General features: G+C 36.3%; 1 protein-coding gene across 1 annotated transcript in view; it reads left to right on the top strand.

Moving 5' to 3' along the window:
- The first annotated feature begins 9,043 nt into the window (after positions 1-9,043).
- ARHGAP24 (Rho GTPase activating protein 24) overlaps positions 9,044-27,824 on the top strand; it is a 674,755-nt gene continuing 655,974 nt past the window's right edge. Inside the window, exon 1 of the mRNA XM_045473451.1 lies at positions 9,044-9,065. The gene's annotated coding sequence lies outside the window, so the exon portion shown is untranslated. The remainder of the gene's footprint in view (positions 9,066-27,824) is intronic.

The raw sequence follows: 27,824 nt of genomic DNA, 5'->3' as shown, positions 1-27,824 counted from the left end.
TGCATTAAAAGAATTATTCACCATTATCAGGTGGGGTTTATTCCTGGGGTGCAGGGGTGGTTCAATACTTGCAAATCAATCAATGCGATACACCACACTAATAAAACAAAGGATAATAACCATGTATTCTTTCAATAAATGCAGAAAAATATTTGACAAAATGTAGCATACTTTCTTGATAAAAACCCTCAAGAAAATAGGGATAGAAGGAGCATACTTCAACATCATAAAAGCCATATATGAAAGGCCCCCAGCTAATATTATCCTTAATGGGGAAACACTGAGAACTTTCCCCCTGAGATCAGGAACACAACAGGGATGTCCACTCTCACCACTGTTGTTCAACATAATACTGGAAGTCCTAGCCTCAGCAATCAGACAACAAAAATAAATAAAAGGCATACAAATTGGCAAGGAAGAAGTCAAACATTGTTTTCACACGATACTCTATGTGGGAAACCCAAAAGACTCCACCACAAAACTGCTAGAACTGATACATGAATTCAGCAAAGTCACAGGATATAAAATCAATGTACAGAAATTGGTTGCATTTATATGAAATGCTTCACCAATAATGAAGCGCAGAAAGAGAACCAAGGAATCAATCCCATTTATAATTGCACCATAACCATAAGATACATAGGAATAAACCTAACCAAAGAGGTAAAAGATCTGCACACTGAAAACTATAGAAAGCTTATGAAAGAAATTGAAGAATACACAAAGAAATGAAAAAGCATTCCATGCTCATGGATTGGAAGAACAAATATTGTTAAAATGTCAATAATACCCAAAGAAATCTACACATTCAATACAATCCCTATCAAAATAACACCAACATTCTTCACAGAGCTAGAACAAACAATCCTAAAATTTGTATGGAACCACAAAAGACCCAAAAGAACGAAAGTAATGATGAGAAAGAAAACCAAAGCAGAAACATCACAATTCTGGACTTTAAGCTGTATTATAAAGCTGTAATCATTAAGACAGTATGGTACTGGCACAAAAACAAACAAACAAACATACATAAAAAAAAACCAGACCATAGATCAATGGAACAAAAGAGAACCCAGATATAGATTTACAAATTTATGGCCAACAAATCTTTGACAAAGCAGGAAAGAGTATCCAATGGAAAAAAGACAATCTCTTCAGCAAATGGTGTGAGAAAACTAGACAGCAACATGCAGAAGAAAGAAACTGGACCACTTTCTTATACAATACACAAAAATAAATTCAAAATGGATGAAAGACCTAAACATGAGACAGAAAACCATCAAAATCCTACAGGAGAAAATAGGCAGCAATCTTTTTGACCTCAGCCACAGCAACTTATTAGACATGTCTCTGGAGGCAAGGGAAATAAAAGCAAAAATGAACGATTGGGACCTCATCAAAATAAAAACCTTCTGCACAGTGAAGGAAACAATCAACAAAACTAAAAGGTAACTGACAGAATGGGAGAAGATATTTGCAAATGACATATTTGATAAAGGGTTAGTATCAAAAATCTATGAACAACTTATCAAACTCAACACCCAAAAAACAAATAATCCAGTGAAGAAATGGGCAGAAGACATGAATAGACACTTTTCCAAAGAAGACATCCAGATGGCCAACAGACACATGAAAAGATTCTCAACATTAGTCATCATCAGGGAAATGTAATCAAAACCATGAAGAGATACCACCTCACACCTGTCAGAATGCCTAAAATGAACAACTCAGGAAACAATAGATGTTGGCGAGGCTGCAGAGAAAGGGGAACCCTTTTGCATTGTTGGTGGGAATGCAAACTGGTGCAGCCACTCTGGAAAACAGTATGCAGGTTTCTCAAAAAATTAAAAATAGAACTTCCCTGTGACCCAGCAATTGCACTACTAGGTATCTATACAAAGGATACAAAAATGCTTATTTGAAGGAGCACATGTACCCCAATGGTTATAGTTGCACTTTCCACAACAGCCAAACTATGGAAACAGCCCAAATGTCCATCAACCAATGAAGGGATAAAGACGATGTGGTATATAAATACAATGGAATACTACTTGGCAATGGAAAAGAATGAAATCTTGCCATTTGCAACAACATGGATGGAGCTAGAGGGATTATGTTAAGTGAAATAGTCAATCAGAGAAAGACAGAGATATGATTTTACCCATATGTGGAATTTGAGAAACAGAACCAGATTAACATAGGGGAAGGGAAAGAATAATAAGATAAAAACAGAGAGGAAGACAAACCATAAAGGACTCTTAAATATAGAGAACGAACTGAGGGTTGCTGTTGGAGGGTGGGATAGAGGAATGGGTTAACTGGGTGATGGCATTAAGTAGGGCACTTTTTAGGGATGAACACTGGGTGTCATATGCAAGAGATGAATCACTGAGTTCTACTCCTGAATCCAAGACTTCACTGTTTGTTAACTCCCTAAATTTAAATAAAAACATAAAAAAAAAGAATTTAAAAAAGGTGCCCAATCATCTTAAAATTGTGGTGTCTATAGTGAGAAAATATTTAAATCATTTTCTGCAAAGCATTTTTTTAGAGCTAAAAATCTAAAGAAACATTTTAAAATAGTCTAGAAATTATATTTATACTTCTAAATTATAGTACTATGTCTATCTGTAATCCTAGATCTTTGTTATTCATTATTTGATAAAATAGAGTACTCTTTTCTTACAACATTTTTGTTATAAGCGTAAATAGTTTTGTTGGAGAGATTACTGTTAATTATGTTTTTCTTTACAATATTTAATATCTTTGCTTAATAATTTGTAATTGAGTAGTTTAGAATTAATGTAAATCAATATAATTTGCATAAAATTATAAATCAAGATTGGTAGAGAGTGAAATGTCTAGTTTTACACAATATTTATGGATAATAAAGGGAAATTGACTGACTTGTGTCTATTCAGTTTGCAAAGCATCTGCCAAAATGTTGCACAAGGTTGTACTTCTGAATAGATATTAGGTTTCCTAGTTCCACTGACTTCTCTTGTTGAAAGTTTTCATAGGATGCAAACAGATGTCTAATTTGCTAATCTATCACAAAGAAAAGAAAACTAGGATTAGAGGTGATGAATTTGTCTTGTTTTATTGAATTTGTGTTGTTTTCTTATTTCTGAAATCCTGAAAATAAATGAGAAATAGAAGCATGAATCTACAATTTTGTGAAATTTTGAAGACATACCCTTTTTAAGAAATTATCTTTTGGTCAGGGCAAAAAATTTTTGTAGAAATGATAAATGTCTCAATTTCTTCTGAGATTACTTGCCCTTTTGCTCTTAGTATATTTGTGTCTTTATACTTAAGTGATTTTAATACTTTGCAAGCATGGTAGTTTTCATCTCTAGAAGTTTTATTTGAGTGTATTTTTATATCTCCATGTCTCCAGTTAACATTCCCAGTTCTTCTAACTTCCTGAGCATATGGAACACAGTTATAACTGTTTTATTGTCCTTGTTTACTAATTCTATCATTTGTATACTTCCTTTTTTTTAAGTTTTTTAAAAATGTTTTTATTTATTTTTGAGACAGAGAGAGACAGAGCATGAGCAGGGGAGGGGCAGAGAGAGAGGTAGACACAGAATCTGAAGCAGGCTCTGGGCTCCGAGCCGTCAGCACAGAGCCTGATGGGGGCTCGAACTCACAAACCGTGAGATCATGACCTGAGCTGAAGTCAGATGCTCAACCGACTGAGCCACCCAAGCGCCCCACCCAGTTTTGCTTATTGTTAACGTCTTACATTAGTATGGTACATTTGGCACAAGCAATGAATCCATATTGATACATTATTTTTTTCTCTATCCGTCATTATTTAAAAAAAATTAATTAGAATTTTTTAAATGTTTATTTTTTGAGAGAGAGAGAGAGAGAGAGTGAGACAGAGCATGAATGGGGGAGGGACAGAGAGAGAGGGAGACACAGAATATGAAGCAGGCTCCAGGCTCTGAGCTGTCAGCACAGAGCTCTGTGCGGGGCTTGAACTCACAGACTGAGATCACGACCTGAGCTGAAGTTGGATGCTTAACCGACTGAGCCACCCAGTCACCCCAATTATTTGCATAATTTCTGGGTCAATTCCAACTGATCAACTTTTTTCTACTCATGGGTGAAATTTACTTATTTCTTCACATGCTGGCTAATTTTTTATTGGAAGGCATACATTACAAATTTTACCTTGTTGGCTGGTGGATATTTTTGTAAGTTACTTGGAAACCATTTGTTCCTTTTGAGCCTTTCACTGAAACTGTTATGTAGAATGAGAGTTGCCTGGATTCTAGGGCAGCTTTTTTCCAGTATCGAGGCAAAACCCTTCTAAATACTATAATCAGTGTCCTGTAATTTATGTGTCCTGGCTGCTGGGACGAGGAACTGTTCATGGCTCTGTGTGAACTTTGGCATTTTTTTTTCCCTCTAATCATTTTGGATGTTTCTTTCCTTGGCCTTGATTCCTCACACTTAGGCTTGGGTCAGGACTCAGCCAAAGACAGGAGGGGGGTGCTCTTCAGCTCTTGGTACACTCTCTTTTTGCAGCTCTGCTCTCTCTGAATTCTAGCTGCCGTGACTCTCCTGAAACCCCAGTGTCATCTTCTCTTATGAGTCTGCCAGGCATAGGATCTCACTCCCTGAACCATGACCTGTAAAGCTCTCTAGTCACGAAGGTGACACGATTTCGTGTCTTTAAAAATCACCTGTTTTTTACTGTCTGATGTTCAATATCTTGAGAATTGTCGTTTCATATATTTATCCATTTAAAGTTTTCTTTCAGAAAAAAAAAAAAAAAAAGAGAAGTTCATCCCTCATTACTCTATTTTTCCTGGAAGAGAAAATTTCTTCTGATGTTATTGGGTTCACACAATTTTGGGTAGAACATCTTGAAGAGAACAATTAGTAAAAAGAGCTCAAGATCTGGAGGGAGAAGATGTGGATTTTGAGGACCTGGGTTTTGTGGTTCCTGAACTCTTTGGCCAATATGCTCTTGGAACTATGAGAGCACAGAAGATAGGTACTTCTTTAAACCTAATTGGAGGGGCGCCTGGGTGGCTCGGTCGGTTGAGCGTCTGACTTCGGCTCAGGTCACGATCTCACGGTCCGTGAGTTCGAGCCCCGCGTCGGGCTCTGGGCTGATGGCTCAGAGCCTGGAGCCTGCTTCTGATTCTGTGTCTCCCTCTCTCTCTGTCCCTCCCCCGTTCATGCTCTGTCTCTCTCTGTCTCAAAAATAAATAAAAACGTTAAAAAAAAAAAGTAAATAAACCTAATTGGAAACTAACCTTTCAGTGTGTTTACATATTTCTGTGTTTAAACCTCTCAAATGACTCCCTGTGGTAAAGGAATGTAGATATGAGAGGGTGCAAAAAAGGCTGCAAGTCTGTCATTTGTATTGTATGACTGAGACCGTGTGTATGTGTTGTAGTAGTTGTGGGTGAGGTTTCGGAGAAGGTGACAAGAAATGAGGCAGGAGATATGTATGACGGATGCATCTTAAGACTTGTCTGAAATTGCCTAATCACAAATACTTCCAAAGGAAGTAATTCAAGAATGACTAGCTTAAAATAAAACAGATGCAATTCAGAGCTCAGCTGTCAGAAAATCTGCAACAATTTGAAAGAAATTAAATTTGTACTGTAGAAAAATTACAAACCAGTGTCCTGCAAACCTTTAGGGTCACTCTCCAATAGCCTTGGGTGAAAAGTTAAATACATAAAATGTCCCCAATCTGTTATTTATTTAACAGAGATAGGAATGTCAAGATGAAGCTCTGGAAGGGTGACTAGAGTAACTTCTGGACAACTCTTCCTTGAGCACATTGGATTCCTGCCAAGCATTTCACACTTCATGAGACTGATTATAGGCTTACTTTTAAATTAGAAAAGTTTAGACCATTAATGATTATAGATCATTTGCTAATTGCACAACATTGCACTGCATGCTGTGAGACATTACAAAGAAAAGAGAAATCATGGTCTTGTTACAACATACATTTCTAGAGGCCTGACATTTTCATTTGAAGATAAAAGGCAGCAAAGTGAATGCTCATGAATTACATGAATGGAAATATTTTACCTAATTCTATCACCGTCGGAAACACATCTTTATTTTTCACATAAAGAATGTATCATGAAAAGTTTTGTTCCTAGACATAGTAGAGGCCAAAAACATGACTTTGTAGAGATCTTTGGATACGAGTTCTGAGCTCCATACAATGTCAAACTATAATGAACATATCTCTTAAGCTTGTAGACATAATTCAACTCAAAGGCTAATTTTTCACTATATGCCTAACCTGTTCATGAAATGTTTTGTTTACAATATATTCTTCAATGCAGGGTAATGAGAACAGAAATTATTTTTGTAATGCTTCGGACAACTAATATGGAAGCATATTGAGATGATAAACTTAAAGCAATATTGGATTTTATGGTTAACTTTTTTTCCTGCATGGTAGCAAATAATGAATACTTATATTGAAGAAAAATATATAAATTGGACATGCTCAGAATATGCATTATATAATATAATGAGGTGACTGCAGGATCTATTTATTGATCTAGTCATCTAACAGAAAGGGACCATTTAAAGAGTGTGATTTTTAGGTAAAGGGGAATCTTCCAGTATTCACTGATAACTGGGAGTACCACACATTGACATATATTTGTTTTGAGGTTGAAATTTGGTAGTAAGTGCCAATGGTGATTTAGAGACGTGAGAAAACCTCAGATTTTATCCTGATAACATTCTTTCTCTAATGAACAGGATATCTATGCCTATGGGTTTTTAAAACACTTGGATTGATTTGGTCACTTACAATGGTTGATGCTCTGAGTCTAAAAACATCTAGACCCTAAATACATAAAGTCCAATTTAGTGAATGTAAAAAGCAGGAAGTATAAAACTGGACCTCTCTTTTAATATGGGAACTTCCTGTATTGAGGGAAGTATAATTCTTTTTAAATCAAGCAATGCCAATTGATGTATTTTGGAATATTTTGGGGGAATATTCTTGTGCCTTTTACCACTTGTCCAACTCTTTTCTCTTGTGGTTTACATTTCAATAGGCCCTTCATTTCATAGTGGTAATCTGCCAGCTGCTAGATTCTTGTTAATGAGTTCATTTGGATGCATACTCTTCCTTTAGTTAACACATGCCAAGCTTTCTCTTCATGAAGTAAATCTTCTAATTTTGCTTGCCAAATTAGTTGTTGGTGGTTGTTTATACAGCTTCCTGAAATATGCTACCTGACAATTTTGGATTAATAAAGATTGAATTGCATTGTGGTGACATTTTCAGTCAGGATTACAGCAGCTCATATTTACACTTTCAAGATGGTAAGGGAATAGTTTGTCAGACTGGAGACATTGTGCTTCATTTTAATGCTTCCTTACTAATATCAACAAGGCAGATTTTCAAATAGTTCATTTGCATTTCATCCAGAACCCCACTCTTTATTTAGATAGGGTTCTGGGGTGTCTGCCTAGATGACTCTTTACTTGCATCTGGGCTTAGCTAACTTCTCATCCTTTAGGACACAATTAAGGCACTATCTTGTCCCTAAAGACTTCCTCATGTTTATTGAAAATAATGCTGCAATAAACATAGGGGTGCATGTATCCCTTTGAATTAGTGTTTTTGTATTTTGGGGGCAAATATCCAGTAGTGTGATTCCTGGATGGCAGGGTAGTTCTATTTTTAATTTTTTGAAGAGCCTCCATACTATTTTCCACAGAGGCTGCACCAGTTTTCATTCCCACCAACAGTGCATGAGGGTTCCTTTTTCTCCATATCCTCACCAACACTTGTTGTTTCTTGTGTTTTTTATTTTAGCCATTTTGACAGGTGTGAGGTGAAGCTAGAGAGTATAATGCTAGGCAAAATAAGTCAGAGAACGACAGATACCGTATGATTTCACTCATATGTGGAATTTAAGAAATTAAAAAACAAACCAAGGGGGAAAAAAGAGAAACAAAGCAAGAAACAGACCCTTAATTATAGAGAACAAACTGATGCTAATGGGGGGGGGTGGGTGTGGGGGTGGGTAAAATAGGTGATGTGGATTAAGGAGAGCACTTGTTGTGATGAGTATTGGGTGATGTATGGAATTGTTGAATCACTGTATTATACACCTGAAGCTAATATAACACTGTATGCTAGCTCTACTGGAATTAAAATTAAAAACTTAAAAAGAAAAAGACTTCCTCATGCCTAGACTTAGGGCCAGGTGCCCCTCTTATACCAGTCTAGTGTCTGCCTCATCACAACATAAGTTGCCTGCTACCACAATGACCTGTTTACATGTGTAACAGCTTTAGCCACTAGAAAGTGGATTCTTTGAAAGTGGATTCTTTGGAGTGGGTCTCCAAAGCTAGGTACCTAACAGGCACCAATAAAAGTTTGTTGAATTAAGAACGGTGTAATTGTGGTTGTTTAAGATTGGTGAGTATCCGTGCTTTTTTTGTGTGTATAGAATATTTATAAAGTATGTTTTTCATTATGGGGTATATTTTTGCAGAGTTGGTTGGAGAATATCTTTATAAAGGATATTTTCAGGTTACCAGTTAATCACTTTGGGTCTTGTTTTTTTTTTTAACCAAGGTGCTAAAATCTCTGGGTAACCAGGGTGCGACTTCTCAACCTAACTCTGTGAAATTACTCCTTTACTGTCTCAGTATGCTCAAATGATTGTGAATGGTTTTCTAGGTCTTAGAAAGTCTTTTGGTATTTAAATAATAACATATAACTTAAAAACTATTTTCAAACATACACAAAATCATATTATGTAGCTGATATGGAACTACTTCCCACAAAGTTTTTATATAAATAAATATACATATATTTATGAGAATGATGTTCTGAAACTATGTTTCCAGTAATAGAATGCATAAGACCTAGTTACTGAATGCATAAACTGTATAAACATATGTGTGTGATCTAGTATTGACCCATTAAAACAAACACATTTGTTAAGATTGAATCAGTAGCAGAAAATGTTTCAATTTTTTTTTTCCTTTTTAGAATACTGGCTGAGTTGGGTCTGCTGCTTATAATTCTGAAGGGTAAGGTAAGAACATGAGTTGAATACCTACCATATACCAAGCATCTTATATAAATAGTCTAGTTTAAAATTTATAATAAGCCTAGGTTACTGTCCCATTTTATAGATGAGAAAAGTGAGTATCATAGATGCTTATGCCATAGATCTTATGTTTGTTGTTCAAATTTTCAGAGTTAGTCAGTGATGAAGTCTGGTTTTGAAGCCAGGTATGTTTGAGAATAATTGGTAATAGATTTGGCCCAATAATTGCTCTTTGAACTTTAGCCATTGACCAATTTGATTTGTATACCCAGGTCCCTTTGATGATGTAGTAAACAAAAGCAACACATTGCTGAAAATATATTATTGTTAAAAAGAGTTAACAGGTACCGTAAAGGAGATTATACCATTATTATGTATAACCTGGGTTTATGCAGATTTGTAAAGAATAATTTAACATATGTCTCTTATGTTCTTTTAATTTCTTTTTTCTTTCTTTCCTTTTTTAAAAAAGTGGCTAAAGACAGATGCTGCTTTTCTTATGAGTGCTTATACATGTATAAAATCTCTAATTAGGTTTTCTTAAATATTAGCAGTTTTTTATCCAGTAGAATTTGTCAAGAAGAAAATAGAACAAAGAATATTTATACCATTCTTCACTTATATATATGAAAAATTGAAAGTAAAAGGTATTTGACCTGATAATGGATGTCTGCTAACATTTTGGAAACTTTTCTAATAGAATGCAAAGTTACTAAATGATAGAGAAAAAATATCTTTCGGTGACATGTCTGAAGATGGTAACAGTGCAAATTTTCTTTCTATATGGAAAACAGTTGACATTAATGCAGTATATAATGAACATTTTCAAAAGATGCCAAGTGAATGTAAATTAGCTATAACCACACACAAGGATAAAGCCAGCCCTGAAGTTACAGATGAAAAAACAATCTATTGGATTAATCTTTGTTTCCACAACTATTATAGCCAGGGAGAGAGGGGTCACACTGAATATTAATAATTTATATCTCACCCCCATTTGTAATTAGAAGGTTACCAGCCACCATTCCCCAATTATCTTTCCAAGTGGTACAACATCTTAGTATGTCAAATAGAATTTGTAGATGCAGCAGTAAATTAAAAAATAATAAAAATTTAGGGGCGCCTGGGTGGCGCAGTCGGTTAAGCGTCCGACTTCAGCCAGGTCACGATCTCGCAGTCTGTGAGTTCGAGCCCCGCGTCAGGCTCTGGGCTGATGGCTCAGAGCCTGGAGCCTGTTTCTGATTCTGTGTCTCCCTCTCTCTCTGCCCCTCCCCCGTTCATGCTCTGTCTCTCTCTGTCCCAAAAATAAAAATAAACGTTGAAAAAAAAATAATAATAAAAATTTAAACTTAAATTAAGATTACAGAGAGAAGAGAGAGAGAGAGAGAGAGCTATTTTGACCTGAAGAGGGGAGCTCCAGTGCCAGACCCATTCCCTGGCATTGACCCAGAGACAACAATCCTGGTGGCAGAGCTGTGCTTCATTTAAATATTTTTATTATTTATTTTTCTCTTGAAAATGTATGCTGTGCACATGACATCAACTTCCAAGCATATAAAAAGCCATTCCCAAACATAAACCTTTCTTTTATTGTCTTGTTTCTATTTCCCAGAGGCAACACCATTGCAGTTTTTTGAGACTTTATCCAGATTATATATTTATTTTAAACAACGGAATTTCTGGAATTCTCTGTCATGTATATGTCCCCATGAAACACATTAAGTGCACTTTCCTTTTCTATTCTGCACCTTTGGCTGAAAATTAAAGTTGCCTGGCAATTCTGTCATCACATGCTTAATGTGATATGTAAATTGTTGGCATCTTTGCCCTCTGTGGCCTCAGCTGCCTGAGAACTCCCACAATAGCAGCAGGATGAATGACAGGCCACATCCAGTAGCATGTGTTTAATTTTCAGTGAGCTTCCATGAGAAAAAAGAATACGTCTTTGTATTTAATGAAGGTTCGATATGCTTATCCTGGCATTATATTACCTTTCTGGCAGCTAGGTGATTGAAAAAGAAAATATGTGTATTTGTGTGTCTCCTTACATAGTTGTCATGTATGTAGAGAGTGATTGAGGGCTTCTACTTTATGAATTTATGAAAAATTCTTGTGTTCCCTGGGAAGCAGAAATCTGTCTCTACTGTGCCTTTCCACTGTCGTCTTGGTGGTGCTATAAATTCTTATCTCCTTAAACTGCTTCACTGAAGCATAATTGGCACACAGTAAACACCACATATTTAAAATACATAATTTGATAAGTTTTGACCTAGGTATAAACAGTGAAACCATCACCACAGTAAAGATGATGAACATATCTGTTACTGCTAAACGTCTCCTAATGCCCTTTGGAATTTCCTCCCTTTTGCCTTCCCCAGCCTATACCCAATGACTACTCTGTTTTCTTGAACTACAAATTAGCTACCATTTTCAAAAACTATACGTAAATGGAGTCATACACTGTATATTCTTTTTCATCTGGGTTTTACTCAGCATAATTATTTTGCATTTCATCCCTGTTGCTGCATGTATCAGTGGTTCATATCTTCCTCCTGCTGTGTAGTAGTCCACTGAATAGATGTACTACAATTTGTTCATCCATTCACTTATTTAGGAATATTTGGGTTGGTTCTAGCTTTTAACTCCTACAAATAAAGCTTCCATGAACAATTATGCTCAGGTCTTTCTATGGACGTCTTCTTTCATTTTCTTCGGTAAACGCTAAGGAGTAGGATGGGTGAGTCATATGATAGGTGGGTATTTAATTTTTTTTTTTAATTTTTTTTTCAACGTTTATTTATTTTTGGGACAGAGAGAGACAGAGCATGAACGGGGGAGGGGCAGAGAGAGAGGGAGACACAGAATAGGAAACAGGCTCCAGGCTCTGAGCCATCAGCCCAGAGCCTGACGCGGGGCTCGAACTCACGGACCGCGAGATCGTGACCTGGCTGAAGTCGGACGCTTAACCGACTGCGCCACCCAGGCGCCCCGGGTATTTAATTTTTTAAGAGACTGCCAAACTGTTTTTCAAAGTGACTCTACCATTTTACATTCCCAACAACAGTGTATGAGAGTTCTAGTAGCACCACATCTTGCCAACCTTTGATATGTTCACTGTTTTAGTTTTGATAATTTTAATAGGTATGTAGTGGTAACTCATTGTGTCTTTAATTTGCATTTTTTTCCAATGACATATGATACTGACCATCTTTTCATGTTTTTTTTGCCATCTGTATCTCTTCCTTGGTGAAGTGTCTGTTCAAACTATTGCTTTAATTAATTAATTCAAATTGTTTTTGTATTTAGTTTTGGAAGTCATATATATTCTAGATACAAGTTCTTAATCCCATATATGATTAGCAAATATTTTCTGTATGCAAGTATTTTCTCAACCTATGGTATGTTTTCATTATCTTTACAGTGTCTTTCAAAGAGCAGGCATTTTAATTTTTATGAAGTCTAGTTCATTAGTTAAAAAAATATGGATTATGCCATTAGTATTATATCTTAGAACTTTTTGCTTAGGTCAAGGTCACAAATACTATCTCCTATGTTTTTTTTTGAAGTTTTTAAATTTAGGTTTTACATTTAAGTCTGTAATAACTTTTGAGTTAATTTTTATATGTGGGGTGAAGTATTGAGCATAATTTATTGTTTTGTCACTAGTGCTACCCTGTCTTAATTACCGTGGCTTTATACAACTTTTGAAACTCCCAAATCTAAGTCTTCAAACTTTGTTTTTCTTATGTAAAGTTGTTTTAGCTATTTTGGTCCTTTTCATTTGCACATGAACTTTAGAATCAGTTTATTGATCTTCATAAGTAGGCATGCTATACTTTTGATTAGGATTACATTGAAACTGTAGATCCATTTGGAGAGAATTGACATCTTATCAATGTTGAATCTTTTGTTCCATGAACATGGTAAATCCTCCCATTTGTTTAGGTCTTCTTAATTTCTCTCAGCAATACTTTCTAGTTTTCGGTGTATAGATCTTACATATGTTTTGACAGATTTATTTCTAAGCATTTCTTATTTTTTAGGTTATTGCAAATGGCACTAAAATTTAATATCTGATTGCTCTTTGCTAGTATATAAAAATATAATTGATATTGATGTATTTTTCTTGTATCCTTCAGTCTTGCAAAACTCACCAATTAGTCCTAGTAGCTTTCTGTTAGATTCCATAGAATTTTCTACATGGTCATTGTGTCATCTGAAAATAAAGATAGTTTACTTATTACTTTTTAATCTGTATGCCATTTATTTATTTTTCTTGTCTTACCACACGTCCTAGCACCTCTAAGACAAATTTCAATAGAACTGGTGAGAGTGGTCATGCTTACCTGTTTCTGATCTGAGAAAGAAACATTAACTTCCCCTTCAGTTTTAAAGATATTTTTGTTTTAGTATGACAGTACTTTAAAGGCAGCACTCCACTGTCTTCCAACTTGTATTTTTTCTAATGAGAAACTTGTAGTCATTCTCATCTTTGTTCCTCTGTGTGTGCTGTGTCTTTTTTCTCTGACTGCTTTTAAAATTTTGTCTTTATCACTATTTTAAGCAATTTGATTTTGATGTGCCTCGATAGTATTTTTTGTTTATTTGTTTCTTGTTTTAGGGGTTAATAGAGATCCTTGGATCTATAAGCTTATATATATATTTTTAAGTCAAATTTGGACATTTTTCAGTCATTGGTTCAAATATTGATTGCTTCTGTCTCCACTCTTCTTTAAGGACTCTACTTACAATTATATCATACACTTTATAGGCTGTCTCATAGTTCACTGATGTTCTCTTTATTTGTTTTTGTTTTTGTTTTTCTGATTCATTTTTGATGGTTTCTAATGCTATGCCTTCAATTTTACTAATCTTTTCTTCTGTAATGTCCAAATCATTGTTTATTCCATCTAGTGTATTTTTTTACCTCAGATATAGTAGTTTTCATCACTAGAAGTTTGATTTGCATCTTTTTTATATCTCCCATGCCATTACTTTTTATAGATGAGGAAACTGAAGCACATAGAAGGTAAGAAATTTGCCCAAGATTCCAGAGCTATTAAGAAGTGGATACCAGGGATACAAATTTAGGCAGCCTGATCCCAAAGACTTCATTTTTAATCAATGTGTATATTCTTTTAAAAATTTTTTTTTTAATGTTTATTATTGACAGAGAGAGAGACAGAGCATGAGTGGGGGAGGGGCAGAGAGAGAGGGAGACACAGAATATGAAGCAGGTTCCAGGCTCTGAGCTGTCAGCGCAGAGACCGATGCGGGGCTCGAACTCACGGACAGCCAAGATCATGACCTGAGCCGAAGTTGGACGCTCAACCGACTGAGCCATCCAGGAGCTCCTCAATGTGTATATTCTTATTTTAAATGGTATATCACTATCCCATACTATTCTTTTCCAAAGCATTTAGAACGATTGTCACTTAAAAGAACATAAAAATTGTTATTTTTGTTGTTGTAGTAAACTATCAGCAAGCTGCAAAACTTCCTCAACTTTTAAAACTCAAATTAGATGACAGTTCTTAAAAATCTTCCCGATCCTTCACCACCAATACAGGCATTTCAAGCTTTTGTTTTTCTGTCTATAATGGTATTATAGCATTTTGTAGTTGAATTTTGAATTCAATATTCAGTTGAATATTGAATGGAGGGTAGGTTGTTTGGTGGACTAAGTAAATATTTAGAGCATTTGCAGCCTATTTTATGGTCAGCGGTTGAAGTGCTGACAGTAATCAAAGAAGAAGGTCGCCAGATACTAGCAAGAAGGATAGATAACGTGACTTCTCAGCATAGGTGATGTACCATGGATAAGGACTGGGCAGTCTTCAAGGGCTACCTTGGCTCCAAAAGGCTTCTCGGGTTGTTGTATATGGTGACACTACTCCAGAGGGTTCCATTCATGTCAGTATCTATGCGAATAGTAATCCCCTAGAATTGTGGAGTCCATAACCATCACAATGGCATGCAGCTGCTCTTTGAGGTTACCAGGTATATTACAGAATAAGATGACTTAAATTGGAACTCCACTGGAGGCAAGGTGGCCTCTGAGTACTAATTCTTCTTTCAACAGGATTCCCTGAGGCCTCGTTACACTGTCTTAGGCTCTACAAACGTATCATCTCTTATAACTAACTACTTCTTCCTTTCCTGTTTACTTAATTTCTTCTCTTTCAATCCGGGGATGTTTTTCTTCTGTCTTTGGGACAGTAAATTCAGGTCTAATTCATTGGGTTTCTCCTTTGCCCTGAGTCCCGTCAGAAGTTAGGCTTTTGAAACTTAAAAATATTTATATTTTCTACAGTAAACCAGTTTTCCTTGAAGATTATATACTGCAAGATCAGATTATTGCACAAATGGAGGAGTGAGTCAGAAATACTGGAAAAGTGAGAAGTGTTACTTATTATTTCAAACACATTTGTCTCCCCAAATAGACCATGAACTCCTTAAAGAGTTTACCCTCAAGGGTAAGGAACATGTTTTTTATAAACAAAGATATTGGATTTGAGTGCCATACAGATTTGCTGCAAGGTGCATTTTCAGTTCTTTCCATTTCTCATTAGTTGCTACTACTTCAGAGGAATTCTGTTCTATTATTGCATTTTGCAGAATTTTATCCCATCCCTGTAAATGTGTTGTGTACCTGGCTAATAATTTATATCCATGCTACAGAAGTGATTTAGTTTATAAGACTAAATTAGTTTCCCTAATTTTAGTAACTATTATATTAATTTTTCTCCTCTAACCCTTATTATAGCTTATAACTACTTAAATTGATTACATTCCATCATGCAAGCCTCTTAGATTCATGTCTCTGAATTTTGAACAGTGGATGACCTATCCCAGTCTTTTTTTTTTTTATTTTTTTTTATTATTATTTTTTTTTTATATATGAAATTTATTGTCAAATTGGTTTCCATACAACACCCAGTGCTCATCCCAAAAGGTGCCCTCCTCAATACCCATTACCCACCCTCTCCTCCCTCCCACCCCCCATCAACCCTCAGTTTGTTCTCAGATTTTAACAGTCTCTTATGCTTTGGCTCTCTCCCACTCTAACCTCTTTTTTTTTTTTTTTTTCTTTTTTCCTCCCCCTCCCCCATGGGTTCCTTTTAAGTTTCTCAGGCTCCACATAAGAGTGAAACCATTTGGTATCTGTCTTTCTCTGTATGGCTTATTTCACTTAGCATCACACTCTCCAGTTCCATCCACGTTGCTACAAAAGGCCATATTTCATTTTTTCTCCTTGCCACGTAGTATTCCATTGTGTATATAAACCACAATTTCTTTATCCATTCATCAGTTGATGGACATTTAGGCTCTTTCCATAATTTGGCTATTGTTGAGAGTGCTGCTATGAACATTGGGGTACAAGTGCCCCTATGCATCAGTACTCCTGTATCCCTTGGATAAATTCCTAGCAGTGCTATTGCTGGGTCATAGGGTAGGTCTATTTTTAGTTTTCTGAGGAACCTCCACACTGCTTTCCAGAGCGGCTGCACCAATTTGCATTCCCACCAACAGTGCAAGAGGGTTCCCGTTTCTCCACATCCTCTCCAGCATCTAGAGTCTCCTGATCTGTTCATTTTGGCCACTCTGACTGGCGTGAGGTGATACCTGAGTGTGGTTTTGATTTGTATTTCCCTGATAAGGAGCGACGCTGAACATCTTTTCATGTGCCTGTTGGCCATCCGGATGTCTTCTTTAGAGAAGTGTCTATTCATGTTTTCTGCCCATTTCTTCACTGGGTTATTTGTTTTTCGGGTGTGGAGTTTGGTGAGCTCTTTATAGATTTTGGATACTAACCCTTTGTCTGATATGTCATTTGCAAATATCTTTTCCCATTCCGTTGGTTGCCTTTTAGTTTTGTTGGTTGTTTCCTTTGCTGTGCAGAAGCTTTTTATCTTCATAAGGTCCCAGTAATTCACTTTTGCTTTTAATTCCCTTGCCTTTGGGGATGTGTCGAGTAAGAGATTGCTACGGCTGAGGTCAGAGAGGTCTTTTCCTGCTTTCTCCTCTAAGGTTTTGATGGTTTCCTGTCTCACATTCAGGTCCTTTATCCATTTTGAGTTTATTTTTGTGAATGGTGTGAGAAAGTGGTCTAGTTTCAACCTTCTGCATGTTGCTGTCCAGTTCTCCCAGCACCATTTATTAAAGAGGCTGTCTTTTTTCCATTGGATGTTCTTTCCTGCTTTGTCAAAGATGAGTTGACCATACGTTTGTGGGTCTAGTTCTGGGGTTTCTATTCTATTCCATTGGTCTATGTGTCTGTTTTTGTGCCAATACCATGCTGTCTTGATGATGACAGCTTTGTAGTAGAGGCTAAAGTCTGGGATTGTGATGCCTCCTGCTTTGGTCTTCTTCTTCAAAATTCCTTTGGCTATTCGGGGCCTTTTGTGGTTCCATATGAATTTTAGGATTGCTTGTTCTAGTTTCGAGAAGAATGCTGGTGCAATTTTGATTGGGATTGCATTGAATGTGTAGATAGCTTTGGGTAGTATTGACATTTTGACAATATTTATTTTTCCAATCCATGAGCAGGGAATGTCTTTCCATTTCTTTAAATCTTCTTCAATTTCCTTCATAAGTTTTCTATAGTTTTCAGCATACAGATCCTTTACATCTTTGGTTAGATTTATTCCTAGGTATTTTATGCTTCTTGGTGCAATTGTGAATGGGATCAGTTTCTTTATTTGTCTTTCTGTTGCTTCATTGTTAGTGTATAAGAATGCAACTGATTTCTGTACATTGATTTTGTATCCTGCAACTTTGCTGAATTCATGTATCAATTCTAGCAGACTTTTGGTGGAGTCTATCGGATTTTCCATGTATAATATCATGTCATCTGCAAAAAGCGAAAGCTTGACTTCATCTTTGCCAATTTTGATGCCTTTGATTTCCTTTTGTTGTCTGATTGCTGATGCTAGAACTTCCAGCACTATGTTAAACAACAGCAGTGAGAGTGGGCATCCCTGTCGTGTTCCTGATCTCAGGGAAAAAGCTCTCAGTTTTTCCCCATTGAGGATGATGTTAGCTGTGGGCTTTTCATAAATGGCTTTTATGACCTTTAAGTATGTTCCTTCTATCCCGACTCTCTCAAGGGTTTTTATTAAGAAAGGGTGCTGGATTTTGTCAAAGGCCTTTTCTGCATCGATTGACAGGATCATATGGTTCTTCTCTTTTTTTTTGTTAATGTGATGTATCACGTTGATTGATTTGCGAATGTTGAACCAGCCCTGCATCCCAGGAATGAATCCCACTTGATCATGGTGGATAATTCTTTTTATATGCTGTTGAATTCGATTTGCTAGTATCTTATTGAGAATTTTTGCATCCATATTCATCAGGGATATTGGCCGGTAGTTCTCTTTTTTTACTGGGTCTCTGTCTGGTTTAGGAATCAAAGTAATACTGGCTTCATAGAATGAGTCTGGAAGTTTTCCTTCCCTTTCTATTTCTTGGAATAGCTTGAGAAGGATAGGTATTATCTCTGCTTTAAACGTCTGGTAGAACTCCCCTGGGAAGCCATCTGGGCCTGGACTCTTATTTGTTGGGAGATTTTTGATAACCGATTCAATTTCTTCGCTGGTTATGGGTCTGTTCAAGCTTTCTATTTCCTCCTGATTGAGTTTTGGAAGAGTGTGGGTGTTCAGGAATTTGTCCATTTCTTCCAGGTTGTCCAATTTGTTGGCATATAATTTTTCATAGTATTCCCTGATAATTGTTTGTATCTCTGAGGGATTGGTTGTAATCATTCCATTTTCATTCATGATTTTATCTATTTGGGTCATCTCCCTTTTCTTTTTGAGAAGCCTGGCTAGAGGTTTGTCAATTTTGTTTATTTTTTCAAAAAACCAACTCTTGGTTTCGTTGATCTGCTCTACAGTTTTTTTAGACTCTATATTGTTTATTTCTGCTCTGATCTTTATTATTTCTCTTCTTCTGCTGGGTTTAGGCTGCCTTTGCTGTTCTGCTTCCATTTCCTTTAGGTGTGCTGTTAGATTTTGTATTTGGGATTTTTCTTGTTTCTTGAGATAGGCCTGGATTGCAATGTATTTTCCTCTCAGGACTGCCTTCGCTGCGTCCCAAAGCGTTTGGATTGTTGTATTTTCATTTTCGTTTGTTTCCATATATTTTTTTATTTCTTCTCTAATTGCCTGGTTGACCCACTCATTCGTTAGTAGGGTGTTCTTTAACCTCCATGCTTTTGGAGGTTTTCCAGGCTTTTTCCTGTGGTTGATTTCAAGCTTCATAGCATTGTGGTCTGAAAGTATGCATGGTATAATTTCAATTCTGGTAAACTTATGAAGGGCTGTTTTGTGACCCAATATATGATCTATCTTGGAGAATGTTCCATGTGCACTCGAGAAGAAAGTATATTCTGTTGCTTTGGGATGCAGAGTTCTAAATATATCTGTCAAGTCCATCTGATCCAATGTCTCATTCAGGGCCCTTGTTTCTTTATTGACCGTGTGTCTAGATGATCTATCCATTTCTGTAAGTGGGGTGTTAAAGTCCCCTGCAATTACCACATTCTTATCAATAAGGTTGCTTATGTTTATGAGTAGTTGTTTTATATATTTGGGGGCTCCGGTATTCGGCGCATAGACATTTATAATTGTTAGCTCTTCCTGATGGATAGACCCTGTAACTATTATATAATGTCCTTCTTCATCTCTTGTTACAGCCTTTAATTTAAAGTCTAGTTTGTCTGATATAAGTATGGCTACTCCAGCTTTCTTTTGGCTTCCAGTAGCATGATAAATAGTTCTCCATCCCCTCACTCTCAATCTAAAGGTGTCCTCAGGTCTAAAATGAGTCTCTTGTAGACAGCAAATAGATGGGTCTTGTTTTTTTATCCATTCTGATACCCTATGTCTTTTGGTTGGCGCATTGAATCCATTTACATTCAGTGTTATTATAGAAAGATACGGGTTTAGAGTCATTGTGATGTCTGTATGTTTTATGCTTGTAGTGATGTCTCTGGTACTTTGTCTCACAGGGTCCCCCTTAGGATCTCTTGTAGGGCTGGTTTAGTGGTGACAAATTCCTTCAGTTTTTGTTTGTTTGGGAAGACCTTTATCTCTCCTTCTATTCTAAATGACAGACTTGCTGGATAAAGGATTCTCGGCTGCATATTTTTTCTGTCTAGCACACTGAAAATCTCGTGCCAGTTCTTTCTGGCCTGCCAAGTTTCAAAAGAGAGATCCGTCACGAGTCTTATAGGTCTCCCTTTATATGTGAGGGCACGTTTATCCCTTGCTGCTTTCAGAATTTTCTCTTTATCCTTGTATTTTGCCAGTTTCACTATGATATGTCGTGCAGAAGATCGATTCAAGTTACGTCTGAAGGGAGTTCTCTGTGCCTCTTGGATTTCAATGCTTTTTTCTTTCCCCAGTTCAGGGAAGTTCTCAGCTATAATTTCTTCAAGTACCCCTTCAGCACCTTTCCTTCTCTCTTCCTCCTCTGGGATACCAATTATGCGTATATTATTTCTTTTTAGTGTATCACTTAGTTCTCTAATTTTCCCCTCATACTCCTGGATTTTTTTATCTCTCTTTTTCTCAGCTTCCTCTTTTTCCATAACTTTATCTTCTAGTTCACCTATTCTCTCCTCTGCCTCTTCAATCCGAGCCGTGGTGGTTTCCATTTTGTTTTGCATTTCATTTAAAGCGTTTTTCAGCTCCTCGTGACTGTTCCTTAGTCCCTTGATCTCTGTAGCAAGAGATTCTCTGCTGTCCTCTATACTGTTTTCAAGCCCGGCGATTAATTTTATGACTATTATTCTAAATTCACTTTCTGTTATATTATTTAAATCCTTTTTAATCAGCTCCCAGTCTTTAATATTAACTATCAGGATCCTCACATTTTTTTGTGTGTGTTAAAATGATCTATTCCATATTTGCATAGGTATTAGGTAATTATACTTAAAACAATAGAGGCAAAGATTTAATGAGTTGGTATTCATTTTATTTTGTATATCTGGAATTACAGTTCATACCTAAAATGTAATTTAGTGTTAATTATGTACAAATTAGAATATGTAAAAATAGTAATTAGTTGCCATCACCTGCTGGCTATAGACACAAATCAACACTTAAAAAAAATCTCACCTGAGCTTATTATTTGCTTTCTTCTTTTTTTAAAGATTTTTTAAAAGTTTATTTATTTTGAGAGAGACACAGAGCAAGTGGGGGAGGGGCACAGAGAGAGGAGACAGAGGATCTGAAGTGGGCTCTGTGCTGACAGCAGAGAGCCCGGTGCCCGGTTTGAACTCATGAACCATGAGGTCATGACCTGAGCTGAAGTCAGATGCTTAACTGATTGAGCCACCCAGACATCCTGAGCTTATTATTTTCAGTAGTAAGAACTATGGATTCACGTGGTGTAGATTTACCTTCTAGTTTCAGTTGTAGAAGTTCGTTTTGTGACTTTGAGCAAATATTTAACTCTTCCAGTTGTCTGTTTACTTGTCTTTATGATGAAGGCATTGGATTGGATCTGTTGTAAGCTCACTGCTTTGCTTGAATGTCAACTCAGGAAAAATTATCCTTTGAAACAAATAAAACAAATTTTATTGATTATGTATTTAATCAGGAAATTCAGTATCTGTAAAAATATATGTACTATTTCTTTTATTATTTCTCTGTGAATAAAGAGTTTCTCTTTTGAATTAAATTTCAGGAACTACATTGAAATGCTATCATGAAAAAGTGTTGAGACTTCTCAACACTTTAAATGAATTAAAATTTATTTTTGAAGTTGCTATATTTTGCCTCTTTACTAGCTTTCTAAACCACTTAACTGAAAATGTGTTGTATCATATCAGGACTCTTGATATTGTATTCTTCAAACCAAGATTTTTCCCATTGCAAATGGGAAAAAATCAGCAGTGTTTTTAATCTAAAAAATATTCTTCCCCAGGCCTCTTATGTTGGAACATATGATTTTCATCAGCCACTTTTCTTCCTCTTGCCAATGGCCATAGAAGTATTTTATGTTTTATTTATTTAGAAAACAGCCTGTCACATACACATTGCCACCTGCTGTTTTTTTTTTTCCTCCTATATTCCACCCTGAGCAAATCGTTTCTTACATTGCTTGCCCAGTAATTTCAATCAACATATTCTTCCCTAATAGCCAGACCCAAGGAATAGAGCTGCAAAATATTGATTAACAAGTCATTTCTAAAGGCTGAAAAATAGTAGAATTTGGCCCTCTCCAAGCCCCATTTCTGAGCTCCACCAAAAAGTTAAAAGGGCCAAATGTGGTCTGTGGATTTCAAAATGTGCATCAATATACTCTGTCATTTCTCAGATTCCAATTTTGAGAAAATTGGGGAATAATATTTTGGAAGCTTCAAGTAGTCTGTTACAGGTTGACAGGCCTAACTAGCCCCAGATAAAGAATATCAAGCCAGATTCCTAGAACTCCATTGAATTTGAAAACCCAGATTGACCTAGAAAGGACACAGCTTTCTTCGAATTTGGACCAGTGTTTACATAGGACGGCAAAGTTCAATGGGCTCATACAGAAAAAATTTAAAAAACAGACCACAAAAATATCATAACTGTAATAAAATTGCAAACAAAAATTTTCTAACAGTAACTATTGGTCCAAGTAATAATAGTATTTTCATGACAATGGAGTGTCTTAACAGATTTAGCAGAATTTAGAAGTACCGGTCATTAACAAGTTTAAAGTATTATTAAGTAGCTGAGTGCTACAAGGTGAGAATTATTTATTGCTGGTAAATTAAGTTCACATTTATAAAATGCATTACCATTTCATCCTGCTTGAGGCTGATGTGGTAGAGATATGCTATATATTCTCCAAACCTCATTTTATATCTCTCTTAGGCACACTATACTTTCCAGTCTCCCTTTCAGTTGGGAACCATAGTCATATGATTGAGTTCTGACCAAAGATGTGGGCAAAAATAAAATATGCCCAGTAGAGGCCTGACACAAAGCTCTCTTATCATCCTTCACATCCTTTATCCATTCACACAGCCTTGAAGGAGGATTCAGTGGAAGATTTCAAGGCTGCAGGGAATAATAGAGACATTAGATTGGAAAAGCAAAAACAAAACTTGTTCTTTGAATTGCTGCATAGACTAGAGCCATGGCCACTTTGACATTCTGCTTAGAATTGTAAAGTGAGTAAAAAATTAATTTTTACAGTGTTTAGCCAGATATTTTGGAATTGTTACTTATGGTAGTTAGCTTACCTTCAGCAATACAACTTATTGGTAGATTTGCCATTCTTCCTAAATATTGTGCCTACCATTCAGAAATCAACTGTGGGTTTTTTTTTTATGTTTTTATTTATTTATTTACTTAAAAAAATTTTTCAGGGCGCCTGGGTGGCTCAGTCGGTTAAGCATCCAACTCTGGCTCAGGTCATGATCTCATAGTTTGTGAGTTTGAGCCCTGCGCTGGGCTCTGTACTGACAGCTCAGATCCTAGATCTTGCTTCAGATTCTGTGTCTCCCTTTCTTTCTGCCCCTCCCTGGCTCATGCTCTGTCTCTCTCTGTCTCTAAAAAAAAATGAATAAACGTTAAAAAAAATTCTTTTTTGAGAGACAGAGAGAGACAGAGCATGAGTGGGCGAGGGGCAGAGAGAGGGAGACACAGAATCTGAAGCAGCCTCCAGGCTCTGAGCTGTCAGCACAGAGCCCAACGCGGGGCTCAAATCCTGAGATCATGATCTGAGCTGAAGTCAGATGCTTAACCGACTGAGCCACCCAGGCAACTCAGAAATCAACTGTGGGTTTTGAAGTTTTGGTTCAACCAACAATGGCAAATAGATTTCACCTCATTGGACAATTATAGGATTGATTGTGGAAAGCTGAGGGGTTAACCTTTGCAGAACTTTGAGGCTATTTTTAAATTCAGTCGGAAAAAAGCCCAGATTCATAGTGATTTTTGTCTTGAGCAAAAAGAGAATGGTGTTCTGGATACTATATATTTGAAATCTCTGGATAGGACAATTAAGTCTTTAGAAGGCATAGATAATGGAAAATAGTGAGAGAAGCCCAGTTGCAGTCAAAGTTACTTTTCTTATAATAATCACATAATTTACAACTGAAACTATGTAATTATAGCCCCAACTCTAAATCCTAGCATAGGGCCTGGATTTTAATTTGGTGAATTTTGGGATAATGAATAAGTAAATAAACAAACAGGAACTAAAGGTATTTGCCTGAGAAGAGGAAATTCTTTTAAAATACGTTGTAAAGAAAGGGTACATATTCACACATGGGTGTCAACTTTTGGATTATTTTTTATGCAACAATTATTGTAACTTGAGCTCCATGAAGACAAAGACTTGTCTGCTTTGGTCAAAGCTGTACAACCTGACCCCCCTGGAAGAGTACCTGATACACTGGAGGTGCTCAATTAAATATTGTCGAACTAATCAAATCCAGTTTATATTAAATTTTTTTAACATTTTTTTTTATTTTTGAGGGGGGGGGCAGAGAGAGAGAGAGAGAGAGAGGGAGACCAGACTCTGAAGCAAGCTCCAGGCTCTGAGCTGTCAGCACAGAGCCTGATGTGGGACTCAAACGCAGGAACTGTGAGATCGTGACCTGAGCTGAAGTTGATGCTTAACTGACTAAGACACCCAGGCTCCCTGAGTTTTTATTAACCTTATTCTGGCTATGATGTGTTTTCCAGAGGTAAAGGTCTTCCTCTGCTGTGCTTACAGTTGGCAATACCTGTGTACTTGACACTACAGGTCTTGTAGACAGGCTGTTTAATTAGCTATTTATCCATATCAGAAAAACGTATTCTTCTTTTTTTAAGTTTTATTTATTTATCTATTTATTTAGAAAGGGAGAGAGAGGCAGGCTCGAACCCATGAACTGTGAGATCATGACCTGAGCCTAAATCAAGAGTCGGACGTTTAACCAACTGAGCCACCCAGGCAGGTATTATTCTTAATGTGGAATGGGATTTAGAATCAAATTACAGAGGCTACACCTTGTGCTTCTTAGTCTCTGAAGTAAGTATTCAGTTCTGTAAGCAGAAAAATGAAGTATTTGATAACGACATAATGCAAACACATTACTGGTCCTTCCTGGCAATTTGTGCTTCTGAATTCAATAAATAAAGAAATGTGTAAAAAGTACCAACACACATACTTCCAGTGAAGGTTTGGTTTCCCCGTCTGCTTTCTCCACAATTTCTGAAGCATTCTAAATGCACATCAATCATGATATTTTTTCATACTGGAAAAGAGTAAAGAAGGTTCAGTGCTAAAAATTACATGTGGGGATGTGTCACGGGTTTGCAGTCTGTGTAGTTGCCCTGCCTTTGGGTAGTGCTCTTAAAATTCTTAATCACTTTTGACAAGAAACCTCACATTTTTCAATTTATACTGCACCCACAAAGTAGGTACTGGCCCTGATCAGGTGGCATTTTCCAAAACACAACTTCTAGATAACAGGGCATTGCCTGACAATGACCAGGTGCCCAATAACAAAAATTGCTTTTAGAGTAAGCAAATGGGTGAATGAAAATGTTTCAATAGCATATCATTAAAATACAAATATGTGTATCAAACACTTCAGCAGAAGAGGTTCTTATTCAAACTAGAAAATGAAGGCAGGAAGAGTCAAGAGTAAGAACAGGTCAGTCAAGTTCTTTTCTTTCCAAATCAACAAGAGTAAAAAGCTGAGCATAAGTTCACTGCCTATAAGACAAGTAAAATAATTCATTTCTTGTAACAGTAAATTATTATTTTTTAACTTTTGGTATTTTTTATGGAGTATTTCCTACTCAGAAACATTCAAGGGTTTATAGAGGATCCATTGAAAACCATTTTCTATTACCAAATTCAGACAGGCTCCCTTTAATTTCAGTGAATATTATTTCTCTAGTGTCATGATACATTATGAACAGTTACTTGTGATTTTTGATGGAACTTTTTCTCTATGAAGCCCAGTGTTTAAAAAACATCAGCTTCCTAACCTGCCCAATATTTGGCCACATTTTGGCAGGAAATAAACTCAGAGAGGTTGACATTAGATCAATAACAAGAGGGAAAAGTAACCTCAAGCTTTTCAGTCCAACCTGAGAAATTTAGATTCATCGTGTAGTGTAGATGTGTTATTTGCAACACAATATCATGCATAGTTTTATGCAAATTCTAGTTCATACCAAACGGGTTAAGTGTTGGCATAATCATCTTCCAACACTTTTTACACAGCCATTGAGTGTAGCTCTGATCTAAATGTCATGGATTTGCTTAGGTTGGGATGTGGTCTATTTGATGCTTATTCAGCCATATTGAGAGGCTGATAGTTCTGCCATTGTGGCTTGTCACTGCAGTCCTGGCCATTGATTGAGGTGACTTAGGTAATGAGTTTGGTTATGTTTCATATTTATTGTTTTTGTCTAGCCTAGAAGCCCATTTTTGCAGATGCAACAGTTGTGGCTGTATGACTAAATACTAAATTTGGGATTTATATTTAACTTCTCAGTAATTTGCCTGAGACTAAGAAAGGTGTATCTGATTACTTCTGTTAGATGCTAGTTAATAAATTGTATTCTCACTAGAGAGGTATAATTTCTTCTGGAAGAAATTAAAGACTTGATGGCTTGATGGCTAACCTGATAGCAAGTTCCCAGTCCATTTTGGCGCTACTGACAAACATTCTACTTTCAGAAAGTAGCACTTTCAGATTAAGTTGAAATATTGGCATGCAGGCTGACACTACTAATTTCATTTTTAATGGAGAAAAAATTAGCTAAAATGGGATATTGATTTGATTTTGAAGCTGTATTTCCTTGCAAGAAGTTGGTCTCATTTATTACAAATTAGAAGCTATTTAGCTGACTGCTATACCTATCAATTTCCTCTCTAATGTTTTTAAAAAAATTAATGAAATATGAATACTACATTTCAAGTTTGTGATACACTTTAATAGGGTCATTAAATATAAGTCTTTTATTTGGAGTTTTTACAAAAATTTTAAAAACTGGCACATGTCTAAAAGTTTTAGAATGTCAATAAAAATTTTAATATGTTATTTTAAAGTATGCATATGTAGTTTTCCTCATTCCTCTTTTATTTATTCATCATTTATATTTATACCCAATAATGCCTAAAAAATGAAATATACAAAAAAAAATTAACTTTATTTTTACTTGCATCTGTTTATTGCTCTGTAGATACATTAATTAATGACATTTGTTTCCAAGAGCTAATAGGAGTCATTTTTGTCTCCAATTCTATATCAAACAGAACAGAAAAAAAAAATAGGACTCAGAATCAGAAAAGACAGCAATATGGTGTTATATGAGATTTTGGAGAACTCCCACTGTGGACTGAAACTTCAGGCACTGACCATGTAATGATGCAATCGCATTTATTTTATGGGAACAAAGGATAATAATGAAATAAGGAAATTATTCTTTTTTTTTTTTTTTTTTTTTTTTTTTAATTTTTTTTTCAACGTTTATTTATTTTTGGGACAGAGAGAGACAGAGCATGAACGGGGGAGGGGCAGAGAGAGAGGGAGACACAGAATCGGAAACAGGCTCCAGGCTCTGAGCCATCAACCCAGAGCCTGATGCGGGGCTCGAACTCACGGACCATGAGATCATGACCTGGCTGAAGTCGGACGCTTAACCGACTGCGCCACCCAGGCGCCCCAAGGAAATTATTCTTAAACAAGGCAGACCAACACAACTTTTCCCTTTCCTATAATGCCTCCAAATATACTTT

The sequence above is a fragment of the Leopardus geoffroyi genome, chromosome B1, assembly GCF_018350155.1.
Source record: "Leopardus geoffroyi isolate Oge1 chromosome B1, O.geoffroyi_Oge1_pat1.0, whole genome shotgun sequence".
Lineage (NCBI taxonomy): Eukaryota > Metazoa > Chordata > Mammalia > Carnivora > Felidae > Leopardus > Leopardus geoffroyi.
The sequence above is the reverse complement of the archived record's forward strand: the minus strand, read 5'-3'. Positions and strand labels throughout refer to the sequence as shown.